Below are 16,741 nucleotides of genomic sequence, written 5' to 3'. Positions count from 1 at the left end.
GTAACTGATAGCTCTGGGACACACTGCGTGTTGTGGACAGTAACTGGCAGCTCTGAGGCACACTGGGTGCTGTGGACAGTAACTGGCAGCTCTGGGACACACTGGGTGCTGTGGACAGTAACTGGTAGCTCTGGGACACACTGCGTGTTGTGGACAGCAACTGGCAGCTCTGGGACACACTCCGTGTTGTGGACAGTAACTGGCAGCTCTGGGACACACTGGGTGCTGTGGACAGTAACTGGCAGCTCTGGGGCACACTGGGTGCTGTGGACAGTAACTGGCAGCTCTGGGACACACTGGGTGCTGTGGACAGTAACTGGCAGCTCTGGGACACACTGGGTGCTGTGGACAGTAACTGGCAGCTCTGGGGCACACGGTGCTGTGGACAGTAACTGGCAGCTCTGGGGCACACTGGGTGCTGTGGACAGTAACTGGCAGCTCTGGGACACACACTGGGTGCTGTGGACAGTAACTGGCAGCTCTGGGACACACTGGGTGCTGTGGACAGTAACTGGCAGCTCTGGGACACACACTGGGTGCTGTGGACAGTAACTGGCAGCTCTGGGGCACACTGCGTGTTGTGGACAGTAACTGATAGCTCTGGGGCACACTGTGCTGTGGACAGTAACTGGCAGCTCTGGGACACACTGCGTGCTGTGGACAGTAACTGGCAGCTCTGGGACACACTGGGTGCTGTGGACAGTAACTGGCAGCTCTGGGACACACTGCGTGCTGTGGACAGTAACTGGCAGCTCTGGGGCACACTGGGTGCTGTGGACAGTAACTGGCAGCTCTGGGACACACTGCGTGTTGTGGACAGTAACTGGCAGCTCTGAGGCACACTGGGTGCTGTGGACAGTAACTGGCAGCTCTGGGACACACTGCGTGTTGTGGACAGTAACTGGCAGCTCTGGGACACACTGGGTGCTGTGGACAGTAACTGGCAGCTCTGGGACACACTGGGTGCTGTGGACAGTAACTGGCAGCTCTGGGACACACTGGGTGCTGTGGACAGTAACTGGCAGCTCTGGGACACACTGGGTGTTGTGGACAGTAACTGGCAGCTCTGGGACACACTGGGTGCTGTGGACAGTAACTGGCAGCTCTGGGGCACACTGGGTGCTGTGGACAGTAACTGATAGCTCTGGGACACACTGGGTGCTGTGGACAGTAACTGGCAGCTCTGGGGCACACGGTGCTGTGGACAGTAACTGGCAGCTCTGGGACACACTGGGTGCTGTGGACAGTAACTGGCAGCTCTGGGACACACACTGGGTGCTGTGGACAGTAACTGGCAGCTCTGGGACACACTGCGTGCTGTGGACAGTAACTGGCAGCTCTGAGGCACACTGCGTGTTGTGGACAGTAACTGGCAGCTCTGGGACACACTGCGTGCTGTGGACAGTAACTGGCAGCTCTGGGACACACTGCGTGTTGTGGACAGTAACTGGCAGCTCTGGGACACACTGGGTGCTGTGGACAGTAACTGGCAGCTCTGGGACACACTGGGTGCTGTGGACAGTAACTGGCAGCTCTGGGACACACTGGGTGCTGTGGACAGTAACTGGCAGCTCTGGGACACACTGGGTGCTGTGGACAGTAACTGGCAGCTCTGGGACACACTGCGTGTTGTGGACAGTAACTGGCAGCTCTGGGACACACTGGGTGCTGTGGACAGTAACTGGCAGCTCTGGGACACACTGGGTGCTGTGGACAGTAACTGGCAGCTCTGGGACACACTGGGTGCTGTGGACAGTAACTGGCAGCTCTGGGACACACTGCGTGTTGTGGACAGTAACTGGCAGCTCTGGGACACACACTGGGTGTTGTGGACAGTAACTGGCAGCTCTGGGACACACTGGGTGCTGTGGACAGTAACTGGCAGCTCTGGGATACACACTGGGTGCTGTGGACAGTAACTGGCAGCTCTGGGACACACTGGGTGCTGTGGCCAGTAACTGGCAGCTCTGAGGCACACTGGGTGCTGTGGACAGTAACTGGCAGCTCTGGGACACACACTGGGTGCTGTGGACAGTAACTGGCAGCTCTGGGACACACTGGGTGCTGTGGACAGTAACTGGCAGCTCTGGGACACACTGGGTGCTGTGGACAGTAACTGGCAGCTCTGGGACACACTGGGTGCTGTGGACAGTAACTGGCAGCTCTGGGACACACACTGGGTGCTGTGGACAGTAACTGGCAGCTCTGAGGCACACTGGGTGCTGTGGACAGTAACTGGCAGCTCTGGGACACACTGGGTGCTGTGGACAGTAACTGGCAGCTCTGGGACACACACTGGGTGCTGTGGACAGTAACTGGCAGCTCTGGGACACACTGGGTGCTGTGGACAGTAACTGGCAGCTCTGGGGCACACTGGGTGCTGTGGACAGTAACTGGCAGCTCTGGGACACACACTGGGTGCTGTGGACAGTAACTGGCAGCTCTGGGACACACTGGGTGCTGTGGACAGTAACTGGCAGCTCTGGGACACACTGGGTGCTGTGGACAGTAACTGGCAGCTCTGGGGCACACGGTGCTGTGGACAGTAACTGGCAGCTCTGGGACACACACTGGGTGCTGTGGACAGTAACTGGCAGCTCTGGGACACACTGGGTGCTGTGGACAGTAACTGGCAGCTCTGGGACACACTGGGTGCTGTGGACAGTAACTGGCAGCTCTGGGACACACTGGGTGCTGTGGACAGTAACTGGCAGCTCTGGGACACACACTGGGTGCTGTGGACAGTAACTGGCAGCTCTGAGGCACACTGGGTGCTGTGGACAGTAACTGGCAGCTCTGGGACACACTGGGTGCTGTGGACAGTAACTGGCAGCTCTGGGACACACTGGGTGCTGTGGACAGTAACTGGCAGCTCTGGGGCACACGGTGCTGTGGACAGTAACTGGCAGCTCTGGGACACACACTGGGTGCTGTGGACAGTAACTGGCAGCTCTGGGACACACACTGGGTGCTGTGGACAGTAACTGGCAGCTCTGGGACACACTGGGTGCTGTGGACAGTAACTGGCAGCTCTGGGGCACACTGGGTGCTGTGGACAGTAACTGGCAGCTCTGGGACACACTGCGTGTTGTGAACAGTAACTGGCAGCTCTGGGACACACTGCGTGTTGTGGACAGTAACTGGCAGCTCTGGGACACACTGGGTGCTGTGGACAGTAACTGGCAGCTCTGGGACACACACTGGGTGCTGTGGACAGTAACTGGCAGCTCTGGGACACACTGGGTGCTGTGGACAGTAACTGGCAGCTCTGGGGCACACTGGGTGCTGTGGACAGTAACTGGCAGCTGTGGGACACACTGGGTGCTGTGGACAGTAACTGGCAGCTCTGGGGCACACTGGGTGCTGTGGACAGTAACTGGCAGCTCTGGGACACACTGCGTGTTGTGAACAGTAACTGGCAGCTCTGGGACACACTGGGTGCTGTGGACAGTAACTGGCAGCTCTGGGACACACTGGGTGCTGTGGACAGTAACTGGCAACTCTGGGGCACACTGGGTGCTGTGGACAGTAACTGGCAGCTCTGGGACACACGGTGCTGTGGACAGTAACTGGCAGCTCTGGGACACACACTGGGTGCTGTGGACAGTAACTGGCAGCTCTGGGACACACACTGGGTGCTGTGGACAGTAACTGGCAACTCTGGGACACACTGGGTGCTGTGGACAGTAACTGGCAGCTCTGGGGCACACTGGGCGCTGTGGACAGTAACTGGCAGCTCTGGGACACACTGCGTGTTGTGAACAGTAACTGGCAGCTCTGGGACACACTGCGTGTTGTGGACAGTAACTGGCAGCTCTGGGACACACTGGGTGCTGTGGACAGTAACTGGCAGCTCTGGGACACACACTGGGTGCTGTGGACAGTAACTGGCAGCTCTGGGACACACTGGGTGCTGTGGACAGTAACTGGCAGCTCTGGGGCACACTGGGTGCTGTGGACAGTAACTGGCAGCTGTGGGACACACTGGGTGCTGTGGACAGTAACTGGCAGCTCTGGGGCACACTGGGTGCTGTGGACAGTAACTGGCAGCTCTGGGACACACTGCGTGTTGTGAACAGTAACTGGCAGCTCTGGGACACACTGGGTGCTGTGGACAGTAACTGGCAGCTCTGGGACACACACTGGGTGCTGTGGACAGTAACTGGCAGCTCTGGGACACACTGGGTGCTGTGGACAGTAACTGGCAGCTCTGGGACACACTGGGTGCTGTGGACAGTAACTGGCAGCTCTGGGACACACTGGGTGCTGTGGACAGTAACTGGCAGCTTTGGGACACACACTGGGTGCTGTGGACAGTAACTGGCAGCTCTGAGGCACACTGGGTGCTGTGGACAGTAACTGGCAGCTCTGGGACACACTGGGTGCTGTGGACAGTAACTGGCAGCTCTGGGACACACACTGGGTGCTGTGGACAGTAACTGGCAGCTCTGGGACACACTGGGTGCTGTGGACAGTAACTGGCAGCTCTGGGACACACTGGGTGCTGTGGACAGTAACTGGCAGCTCTGGGGCACACTGGGTGCTGTGGACAGTAACTGGCAGCTCTGGGACACACTGGGTGCTGTGGACAGTAACTGGCAGCTCTGGGACACACTGGGTGCTGTGGACAGTAACTGGTAGCTCTGGGACACACTGGGTGCTGTGGACAGTAACTGGTAGCTCTGGGACACACTGGGTGCTGTGGACAGTAACTGGCAGCTCTGGGACACACTGGGTGCTGTGGACAGTAACTGGCAGGTCAGGGGCACACTGGGTGCTGTGGACAGTAACTGGCAGCTCTGGGACACACTGCGTGTTGTGGACAGTAACTGGCAGCTCTGGGACACACTGGGTGCTGTGGACAGTAACTGGCAGCTCTGGGGCACACTGGGTGCTGTGGACAGTAACTGATAGCTCTGGGACACACTGCGTGTTGTGGACAGTAACTGGCAGCTCTGGGACACACTGGGTGCTGTGGACAGTAACTGGCAGCTCTGGGACACACTGGGTGCTGTGGAGAGTAACTGGCAGCTCTGAGGCACACTGGGTGCTGTGGACAGTAACTGGCAGCTCTGGGACACGCTGGGTGCTGTGGACAGTAACTGGCAGCTCTGGGGCACACTGGGTGCTGTGGACAGTAACTGGCAGCTCTGGGACACACTGCGTGTTGTGGACAGTAACTGGCAGCTCTGGGGCACAATGGGTGCTGTGGACAGTAACTGGCAGCTCTGAGGCACACTGGGTGCTGTGGACAGTAACTGGCAGCTCTGAGGCACACTGGGTGCTGTGGTCAGTAACTGGCAGCTCTGGGACACACTGCGTGTTGTGGACAGTAACTGGCAGCTCTGGGACACACTGGGTGCTGCGGACAGTAACTGGCAGCTCTGGGACACACTGGGTGCTGTGGACAGTAACTGGCAGCTCTGGGGCACACTGTATGCTGTGGACAGTAACTAGCAGCTCTGGGACACACGGTGCTGTGGACAGTAACTGGCAGCTCTGGGACACACACTGGGTGCTGTGGACAGTAACTGGCAGCTCTGGGACACACACTGGGTGCTGTGGACAGTAACTGGCAGCTCTGGGACACACTGGGTGCTGTGGACAGTAACTGGCAGCTCTGGGGCACACTGGGTGCTGTGGACAGTAACTGGCAGCTCTGGGACACACTGCGTGTTGTGAACAGTAACTGGCAGCTCTGGGACACACTGCGTGTTGTGGACAGTAACTGGCAGCTCTGGGACACACTGGGTGCTGTGGACAGTAACTGGCAGCTCTGGGACACACACTGGGTGCTGTGGACAGTAACTGGCAGCTCTGGGACACACTGGGTGCTGTGGACAGTAACTGGCAGCTCTGGGACACACTGGGTGCTGTGGACAGTAACTGGCAGCTCTGGGACACACTGCGTGTTGTGGACAGTAACTGGCATCTCTGGGACACACTGGGTGCTGTGGACAGGAACTGGCAGCTCTGGGACACACACTGGGTGCTGTGGACAGTAACTGGCAGCTCTGGGACACACTGGGTGCTGTGGACAGTAACTGGCAGCTCTGGGACACACACTGGGTGCTGTGGACAGTAACTGGCAGCTCTGGGACACACTGGGTGCTGTGGACAGTAACTGGCAGCTCTGGGACACACTGGGTGCTGTGGACAGTAACTGGCAGCTCTGGGACACACTGGGTGCTGTGGACAGTAACTGGCAGCTCTGGGACACACACTGGGTGCTGTGGACAGTAACTGGCAGCTCTGAGGCACACTGGGTGCTGTGGACAGTAACTGGCAGCTCTGGGACACACTGGGTGCTGTGGACAGTAACTGGCAGCTCTGGGACACACTGGGTGCTGTGGGCAGTAACTGGTAGCTCTGGGACACACTGGGTGCTGTGGACAGTAACTGGCAGCTCTGGGACACACTGCGTGTTGTGGACAGTAACTGGCAGCTCTGGGACACACACTGGGTGCTGTGGACAGTAACTGGCAGCTCTGGGACACACTGCGTGCTGTGGACAGTAACTGGTAGCTCTGGGACACACTGGGTGCTGTGGACAGTAACTGGCAGCTCTGGGACACACTGGGTGCTGTGGACAGTAACTGGCAGCTCTGGGACACACTGTGCTGTGGACAGTAACTGGCAGCTCTGGGACACACTGCGTGTTGTGGACAGTAACTGGCAGCTCTGGGACACACTGCGTGTTGTGGACAGTAACTGGCAGCTCTGGGACACACTGGGTGCTGTGGACAGTAACTGGCAGCTCTGGGACACACACTGGGTGCTGTGGACAGTAACTGGCAGCTCTGGGACACACTGCGTGTTGTGGACAGTAACTGGCAGCTCTGGGACACACACTGCATGCTGTGGACAGTAACTGGCAGCTCTGGGACACACTGGGTGCTGTGGACAGTAACTGGCAGCTCTGGGACACACTGGGTGCTGTGGACAGTAACTGGCAGCTCTGGGACACACTGGGTGCTGTGGACAGTAACTGGCAGCTCTGGGACACACTGTGCTGTGGACAGTAACTGGCAGCTCTGGGACACACACTGGGTGCTGTGGACAGTAACTGGCAGCTCTGGGACACACTGCGTGTTGTGGACAGTAACTGGCAGCTCTGAGGCACACTGGGTGCTGTGGCCAGTAACTGGCAGCTCTGGGACACACTGGGTGCTGTGGACAGTAACTGGCAGCTCTGGGACACACACTGCGTGCTGTGGACAGTAACTGGCAGCTCTGGGACACACTGGGTGCTGTGGACAGTAACTGGCAGCTCTGGGACACACTGGGTGCTGTGGACAGTAACTGGCAGCTCTGGGACACACTGTGCTGTGGACAGTAACTGATAGCTCTGGGACACACTGCGTGTTGTGGACAGTAACTGGCAGCTCTGAGGCACACTGGGTGCTGTGGACAGTAACTGGCAGCTCTGGGACACACTGGGTGCTGTGGACAGTAACTGGTAGCTCTGGGACACACTGCGTGTTGTGGACAGTAACTGGCAGCTCTGGGACACACTCCGTGTTGTGGACAGTAACTGGCAGCTCTGGGACACACTGGGTGCTGTGGACAGTAACTGGCAGCTCTGGGACACACTGGGTGCTGTGGACAGTAACTGGCAGCTCTGGGACACACTGGGTGCTGTGGACAGTAACTGGCAGCTCTGGGACACACTGGGTGCTGTGGACAGTAACTGGCAGCTCTGGGGCACACGGTGCTGTGGACAGTAACTGGCAGCTCTGGGGCACACTGGGTGCTGTGGACAGTAACTGGCAGCTCTGGGACACACACTGGGTGCTGTGGACAGTAACTGGCAGCTCTGGGACACACTGGGTGCTGTGGACAGTAACTGGCAGCTCTGGGACACACACTGGGTGCTGTGGACAGTAACTGGCAGCTCTGGGGCACACTGCGTGTTGTGGACAGTAACTGATAGCTCTGGGGCACACTGTGCTGTGGACAGTAACTGGCAGCTCTGGGACACACTGCGTGCTGTGGACAGTAACTGGCAGCTCTGGGACACACTGGGTGCTGTGGACAGTAACTGGCAGCTCTGGGACACACTGCGTGCTGTGGACAGTAACTGGCAGCTCTGGGGCACACTGGGTGCTGTGGACAGTAACTGGCAGCTCTGGGACACACTGCGTGTTGTGGACAGTAACTGGCAGCTCTGAGGCACACTGGGTGCTGTGGACAGTAACTGGCAGCTCTGGGACACACTGCGTGTTGTGGACAGTAACTGGCAGCTCTGGGACACACTGGGTGCTGTGGACAGTAACTGGCAGCTCTGGGACACACTGGGTGCTGTGGACAGTAACTGGCAGCTCTGGGACACACTGGGTGCTGTGGACAGTAACTGGCAGCTCTGGGACACACTGCGTGTTGTGGACAGTAACTGGCAGCTCTGGGACACACTGGGTGCTGTGGACAGTAACTGGCAGCTCTGGGGCACACTGGGTGCTGTGGACAGTAACTGATAGCTCTGGGACACACTGGGTGCTGTGGACAGTAACTGGCAGCTCTGGGGCACACGGTGCTGTGGACAGTAACTGGCAGCTCTGGGACACACTGGGTGCTGTGGACAGTAACTGGCAGCTCTGGGACACACACTGGGTGCTGTGGACAGTAACTGGCAGCTCTGGGACACACTGCGTGCTGTGGACAGTAACTGGCAGCTCTGAGGCACACTGCGTGTTGTGGACAGTAACTGGCAGCTCTGGGACACACTGCGTGCTGTGGACAGTAACTGGCAGCTCTGGGACACACTGCGTGTTGTGGACAGTAACTGGCAGCTCTGGGACACACTGGGTGCTGTGGACAGTAACTGGCAGCTCTGGGACACACTGGGTGCTGTGGACAGTAACTGGCAGCTCTGGGACACACTGGGTGCTGTGGACAGTAACTGGCAGCTCTGGGACACACTGGGTGCTGTGGACAGTAACTGGCAGCTCTGGGACACACTGCGTGTTGTGGACAGTAACTGGCAGCTCTGGGACACACTGGGTGCTGTGGACAGTAACTGGCAGCTCTGGGACACACTGGGTGCTGTGGACAGTAACTGGCAGCTCTGGGACACACTGGGTGCTGTGGACAGTAACTGGCAGCTCTGGGACACACTGCGTGTTGTGGACAGTAACTGGCAGCTCTGGGACACACACTGGGTGTTGTGGACAGTAACTGGCAGCTCTGGGACACACTGGGTGCTGTGGACAGTAACTGGCAGCTCTGGGATACACACTGGGTGCTGTGGACAGTAACTGGCAGCTCTGGGACACACTGGGTGCTGTGGCCAGTAACTGGCAGCTCTGAGGCACACTGGGTGCTGTGGACAGTAACTGGCAGCTCTGGGACACACTGGGTGCTGTGGACAGTAACTGGCAGCTCTGGGACACACCGGGTGCTGTGGACAGTAACTGGCAGCTCTGGGACACACTGCGTGTTGTGGACAGTAACTGGTAGCTCTGGGACACACTGGGTGCTGTGGACAGTAACTGGCAGCTCTGGGACACACTGCGTGTTTTGGACAGTAACTGGCAGCTCTGGGGCACACGGTGCTGTGGACAGTAACTGGCAGCTCTGGGACACACTGGGTGCTGTGGACAGTAACTGGCAGCTCTGGGACACACTGGGTGCTGTGGACAGTAACTGGCAGCTCTGGGACACACTGGGTGCTGTGGACAGTAACTGGCAGCTCTGAGGCACACTGCGTGTTGTGGACAGTAACTGGCAGCTCTGGGACACACTGGGTGTTGTGGACAGTAACTGGCAGCTCTGGGACACACACTGGGTGCTGTGGACAGTAACTGGCAGCTCTGGGACACACTGGGTGCTGTGGACAGTAACTGGCAGCTCTGGGACACACACTGGGTGCTGTGGACAGTAACTGGCAGCTCTGGGGCACACTGGGTGCTGTGGACAGTAACTGGCAGCTCTGGGACACACTGGGTGCTGTGGACAGTAACTGGCAGCTCTGGGACACACTGGGTGCTGTGGACAGTAACTGGCAGCTCTGGGACACACTGGGTGCTGTGGACAGTAACTGGCAGCTCTGGGACACACTGGGTGCTGTGGACAGTAACTGGCAGCTCTGGGGGACACTGGGTGCTGTGGACAGTAACTGGCAGCTCTGGGACACACTGGGTGCTGTGGACAGTAACTGGCAGCTCTGGGACACACTGGGTGCTGTGGACAGTAACTGGCAGCTCTGGGGCACACTGGGTGCTGTGGACAGTAACTGGCAGCTCTGGGACACACTGGGTGCTGTGGACAGTAACTGGCAGCTCTGGGGCACACTGGGTGCTGTGGACAGTAACTGGCAGCTCTGGGACACACTGCGTGCTGTGGACAGTAACTGGCAGCTCTGGGACACACTGGGTGCTGTGGACAGTAACTGGCAGCTCTGGGACACACTGGGTGCTGTGGACAGTAACTGGCAGCTCTGGGGCACACGGTGCTGTGGACAGTAACTGGCAGCTCTGGGACACACTGCGTGTTGTGGACAGTAACTGGCAGCTCTGGGACACACTGGGTGCTGTGGACAGTAACTGGCAGCTCTGGGACACACTGTGCTGTGGACAGTAACTGATAGCTCTGGGACACACTGGGTGCTGTGGACAGTAACTGGCAGCTCTGAGGCACACTGGGTGCTGTGGACAGTAACTGGCAGCTCTAGGACACACTGGGTGCTGTGGACAGTAACTGGCAGCTCTGGGACACACTGCGTGTTGTGGACAGTAACTGGCAGCTCTGGGACACACTGGGTGCTGTGGACAGTAACTGGCAGCTCTGAGGCACACTGGGTGCTGTGGACAGTAACTGGCAGCTCTGGGACACACTGCGTGTTGTGGACAGTAACTGGCAGCTCTGGGACACACTGGGTGCTGCGGACAGTAACTGGCAGCTCTGGGGCACACTGGGTGCTGTGGACAGTAACTGGCAGCTCTGGGGCACACTGGATGCTGTGGACAGTAACTGGCAGCTCTGGGGCACACTGGGTGCTGTGGACAGTAACTGGCAGCTCTGGGGCACACTGGGTGCTGTGGACAGTAACTGGCAGCTCTGGGACACACTGGGTGTTGTGAACAGTAACTGGCAGCTCTGGGGCACACTGGGTGCTGCGGACAGTAACTGGCAGCTCTGGGACACACTGGGTGCTATGGACAGTAACTGGCAGCTCTGGGACACACTGTGCTGTGGACAGTAACTGATAGCTCTGGGACACACTGCGTGTTGTGGACAGTAACTGGCAGCTCTGAGGCACACTGGGTGCTGTGGACAGTAACTGGCAGCTCTGGGACACACTGGGTGCTGTGGACAGTAACTGGCAGCTCTGGGACACACTGCGTGTTGTGGACAGTAACTGGCAGCTCTGGGACACACTGCGTGTTGTGGACAGTAACTGGCAGCTCTGGGACACACTGGGTGCTGTGGACAGTAACTGGCAGCTCTGGGACACACTGGGTGCTGTGGACAGTAACTGGCAGCTCTGGGACACACTGGGTTCTGTGGACAGTAACTGGCAGCTCTGGGACACACTGGGTGCTGTGGACAGTAACTGGCAGCTCTGGGGCACACGGTGCTGTGGACGGTAACTGGCAGCTCTGGGGCACACTGGGTGCTGTGGACAGTAACTGGCAGCTCTGGGACACACACTGGGTGCTGTGGACAGTAACTGGCAGCTCTGGGACACACTGGGTGCTGTGGACAGTAACTGGCAGCTCTGGGACACACACTGGGTGCTGTGGACAGTAACTGGCAGCTCTGGGGCACACTGCGTGTTGTGGACAGTAACTGATAGCTCTGGGGCACACTGTGCTGTGGACAGTAACTGGCAGCTCTGGGACACACTGCGTGCTGTGGACAGTAACTGGCAGCTCTGGGACACACTGGGTGCTGTGGACAGTAACTGGCAGCTCTGGGACACACTGCGTGTTGTGGACAGTAACTGGCAGCTCTGGGACACACTGGGTGCTGTGGACAGTAACTGGCAGCTCTGGGACACACTGGGTGCTGTGGACAGTAACTGGCAGCTCTGGGACACACTGCGTGTTGTGGACAGTAACTGGCAGCTCTGGGACACACACTGGGTGTTGTGGACAGTAACTGGCAGCTCTGGGACACACTGGGTGCTGTGGACAGTAACTGGCAGCTCTGGGACACACTGGGTGCTGTGGACAGTAACTGGCAGCTCTGGGACATACTGGGTGCTGTGGCCAGTAACTGGCAGCTCTGAGGCACACTGGGTGCTGTGGACAGTAACTGGCAGCTCTGGGACACACTGGGTGCTGTGGACAGTAACTGGCAGCTCTGGGACACACTGCGTGTTGTGGACAGTAACTGGTAGCTCTGGGACACACTGGGTGCTGTGGACAGTAACTGGCAGCTCTGGGACACACTGCGTGTTGTGGACAGTAACTGGCAGCTCTGGGGCACACGGTGCTGTGGACAGTAACTGGCAGCTCTGGGACACACTGGGTGCTGTGGACAGTAACTGGCAGCTCTGGGACACACTGGGTGCTGTGGACAGTAACTGGCAGCTCTGGGACACACTGGGTGCTGTGGACAGTAACTGGCAGCTCTGAGGCACACTGCGTGTTGTGGACAGTAACTGGCAGCTCTGGGACACACTGGGTGTTGTGGACAGTAACTGGCAGCTCTGGGACACACTGCGTGCTGTGGACAGTAACTGGCAGCTCTGGGACACACTGCGTGTTGTGAACAGTAACTGGCAGCTCTGGGACACACTGGGTGCTGTGGACAGTAACTGGCAGCTCTGGGACACACTGGGTGCTGTGGACAGTAACTGGCAGCTCTGGGACACACTGGGTGCTGTGGACAGTAACTGGCAGCTCTGGGACACACTGCGTGCTGTGGACAGTAACTGGCAGCTCTGGGACACCCTGCGTGCTGTGGACAGTAACTGGCAGCTCTGGGACACACTGCGTGCTGTGGACAGTAACTGGCAGCTCTGGGACACACACTGGGTGCTGTGGACAGTAACTGGCAGCTCTGGGACACACTGGGTGCTGTGGACAGTAACTGGCAGCTCTGGGACACACACTGGGTGCTGTGGACAGTAACTGGCAGCTCTGGGGCACACTGGGTGCTGTGGACAGTAACTGGCAGCTCTGGGACACACTGGGTGCTGTGGACAGTAACTGGCAGCTCTGGGACACACTGGGTGCTGTGGACAGTAACTGGCAGCTCTGGGACACACTGGGTGCTGTGGACAGTAACTGGCAGCTCTGGGATACACACTGGGTGCTGTGGACAGTAACTGGCAGCTCTGGGATACACACTGGGTGCTGTGGACAGTAACTGGCAGCTCTGGGATACACACTGGGTGCTGTGGACAGTAACTGGCAGCTCTGGGATACACACTGGGTGCTGTGGACAGTAACTGGCAGCTCTGGGGCACACTGGGTGCTGTGGACAGTAACTGGCAGCTCTGGGACACACTGCGTGTTGTGGACAGTAACTGGCAGCTCTGAGGCACACTGGGTGCTGTGGACAGTCACTGGCAGCTCTGGGACACACTGGGCGCTGTGGACAGTAACTGGCAGCCCTGGGACACACACTGGGTGCTGTGGACAGTAACTGGCAGCTCTGGGACACACTGGGTGCTGTGGACAGTAACTGGCAGCTCTGGGACACACTGGGTGCTGTGGACAGTAACTGGCAGCTCTGGGACACACTGGGTGCTGTGGACAGTAACTGGCAGCTCTGGGACACACTGGGTGCTGTGGACAGTAACTGGCAGCTCTGGGGCACACTGGGTGCTGTGGACAGTAACTGGCAGCTCTGGGACACACTGGGTGCTGTGGACAGTAACTGGCAGCTCTGGGGCACACTGGGTGCTGTGGACAGTAACTGGCAGCTCTAGGACACACTGCGTGCTGTGGACAGTAGCTGGCAGCTCTGGGACACACTGGGTGCTGTGGACAGTAACTGGCAGCTCTGGGACACACTGGGTGCTGTGGACAGTAACTGGCAGCTCTGGGACACACTGCGTGTTGTGGACAGTAACTGGCAGCTCTGGGACACACTGGGTGCTGTGGACAGTAACTGGCAGCTCTGAGGCACACTGGGTGCTGTGGACAGTAACTGGCAGCTCTGGGACACACTGCGTGTTGTGGACAGTAACTGGCAGCTCTGGGACACACTGGGTGCTGCGGACAGTAACTGGCAGCTCTGGGGCACACTGGGTGCTGCGGACAGTAACTGGCAGCTCTGGGGCACACTGGGTGCTGTGGACAGTAACTGGCAGCTCTGGGGCACACTGGATGCTGTGGACAGTAACTGGCAGCTCTGGGGCACACTGGGTGCTGTGGACAGTAACTGGCAGCTCTGGGGCACACTGGGTGCTGTGGACAGTAACTGGCAGCTCTGGGACACACTGGGTGTTGTGAACAGTAACTGGCAGCTCTGGGGCACACTGGGTGCTGCGGACAGTAACTGGCAGCTCTGGGACACACTGGGTGCTGTGGACAGTAACTGGCAGCTCTGGGACACACTGGGTGCTGCGGACAGTAACTGGCAGCTCTGGGACACACACTGGGTGCTGTGGACAGTAACTGGCAGCTCTGGGACACACTGCGTGCTGTGGACAGTAACTGGCAGCTCTGGGACACACTGCGTGTTGTGGACAGTAAGTGGCAGCTCTGGGACACACTGGGTGCTGTGGACAGTAACTGGCAGCTCTGGGATACACACTGGGTGCTGTGGACAGTAACTGGCAGCTCTGGGATACACACTGGGTGCTGTGGACAGTAACTGGCAGCTCTGGGATACACACTGGGTGCTGTGGACAGTAACTGGCAGCTCTGGGGCACACTGGGTGCTGTGGACAGTAACTGGCAGCTCTGGGACACACTGCGTGTTGTGGACAGTAACTGGCAGCTCTGAGGCACACTGGGTGCTGTGGACAGTCACTGGCAGCTCTGGGACACACTGGGCGCTGTGGACAGTAACTGGCAGCCCTGGGACACACACTGGGTGCTGTGGACAGTAACTGGCAGCTCTGGGACACACTGGGTGCTGTGGACAGTAACTGGCAGCTCTGGGACACACTGGGTGCTGTGGACAGTAACTGGCAGCTCTGGGACACACTGGGTGCTGTGGACAGTAACTGGCAGCTCTGGGACACACTGGGTGCTGTGGACAGTAACTGGCAGCTCTGGGGCACACTGGGTGCTGTGGACAGTAACTGGCAGCTCTGGGACACACTGGGTGCTGTGGACAGTAACTGGCAGCTCTGGGGCACACTGGGTGCTGTGGACAGTAACTGGCAGCTCTGGGACACACTGCGTGCTGTGGACAGTAGCTGGCAGCTCTGGGACACACTGGGTGCTGTGGACAGTAACTGGCAGCTCTGGGACACACTGGGTGCTGTGGACAGTAACTGGCAGCTCTGGGACACACTGCGTGTTGTGGACAGTAACTGGCAGCTCTGGGACACACTGGGTGCTGTGGACAGTAACTGGCAGCTCTGAGGCACACTGGGTGCTGTGGACAGTAACTGGCAGCTCTGGGACACACTGCGTGTTGTGGACAGTAACTGGCAGCTCTGGGACACACTGGGTGCTGCGGACAGTAACTGGCAGCTCTGGGGCACACTGGGTGCTGTGGACAGTAACTGGCAGCTCTGGGGCACACTGGATGCTGTGGACAGTAACTGGCAGCTCTGGGGCACACTGGGTGCTGTGGACAGTAACTGGCAGCTCTGGGGCACACTGGGTGCTGTGGACAGTAACTGGCAGCTCTGGGACACACTGGGTGTTGTGAACAGTAACTGGCAGCTCTGGGGCACACTGGGTGCTGCGGACAGTAACTGGCAGCTCTGGGACACACTGGGTGCTGTGGACAGTAACTGGCAGCTCTGGGACACACTGGGTGCTGCGGACAGTAACTGGCAGCTCTGGGACACACACTGGGTGCTGTGGACAGTAACTGGCAGCTCTGGGACACACTGCGTGCTGTGGACAGTAACTGGCAGCTCTGGGACACACTGCGTGTTGTGGACAGTAACTGGCAGCTCTGTGGCACACTGGGTGCTGTGGACAGTAACTGGCAGCTCTGGGACACACACTGCGTGTTGTGGACAGTAACTGGTAGCTCTGGGACACACTGCGTGCTGTGGACAGTAACTGGTAGCTCTGGGACACACTGGGTGCTGTGGACAGTAACTGGCAGCTCTGGGACACACACTGCGTGTTGTGGACAGTAACTGGCAGCTCTGGGACACACTGCGTGCTGTGGACAGTAACTGGCAGCTCTGGGACACACTGCGTGTTGTGGGCAGTAACTGGCAGCTCTGGGACACACACTGCGTGTTGTGGACAGTAACTGGCAGCTCTGGGACACACACTGCGTGTTGTGGACAGTAACTGGCAGCTCTGGGGCACACTGGGTGCTGTGGACAGTAACTGGCAGCTCTGGGACACACTGCGTGTTGTGGACAGTAACTGGCAGCTCTGTGGCACACTGGGTGTTGTGGATAATAATCACTTGTTGTCACAAGTAGGCTTCAATGAAGTTACTGTGAAAAGCCTCGTCGCTGCATTCTGCGCCTGTTCGGGGAGGCCGGTACGGGAATTGAACCCAGGCTGCTGGCCTTGTGCATTACAAGCCAGCATTTTAGCCCACTGTGCTAAACCAGCCCCTCTGGATAACTGGCAGCTCTGGGGCACAGCTGGCATGCGTTGTGTGTCTATTTGTCGATCACATTATGCTTTGGTTATGTTGG

The sequence above is a fragment of the Scyliorhinus torazame genome, chromosome 4, assembly GCF_047496885.1.
Source record: "Scyliorhinus torazame isolate Kashiwa2021f chromosome 4, sScyTor2.1, whole genome shotgun sequence".
In the NCBI taxonomy this organism is placed as follows: Eukaryota; Metazoa; Chordata; class Chondrichthyes; order Carcharhiniformes; family Scyliorhinidae; genus Scyliorhinus; species Scyliorhinus torazame.
The sequence above is the reverse complement of the archived record's forward strand: the minus strand, read 5'-3'. Positions refer to the sequence as shown.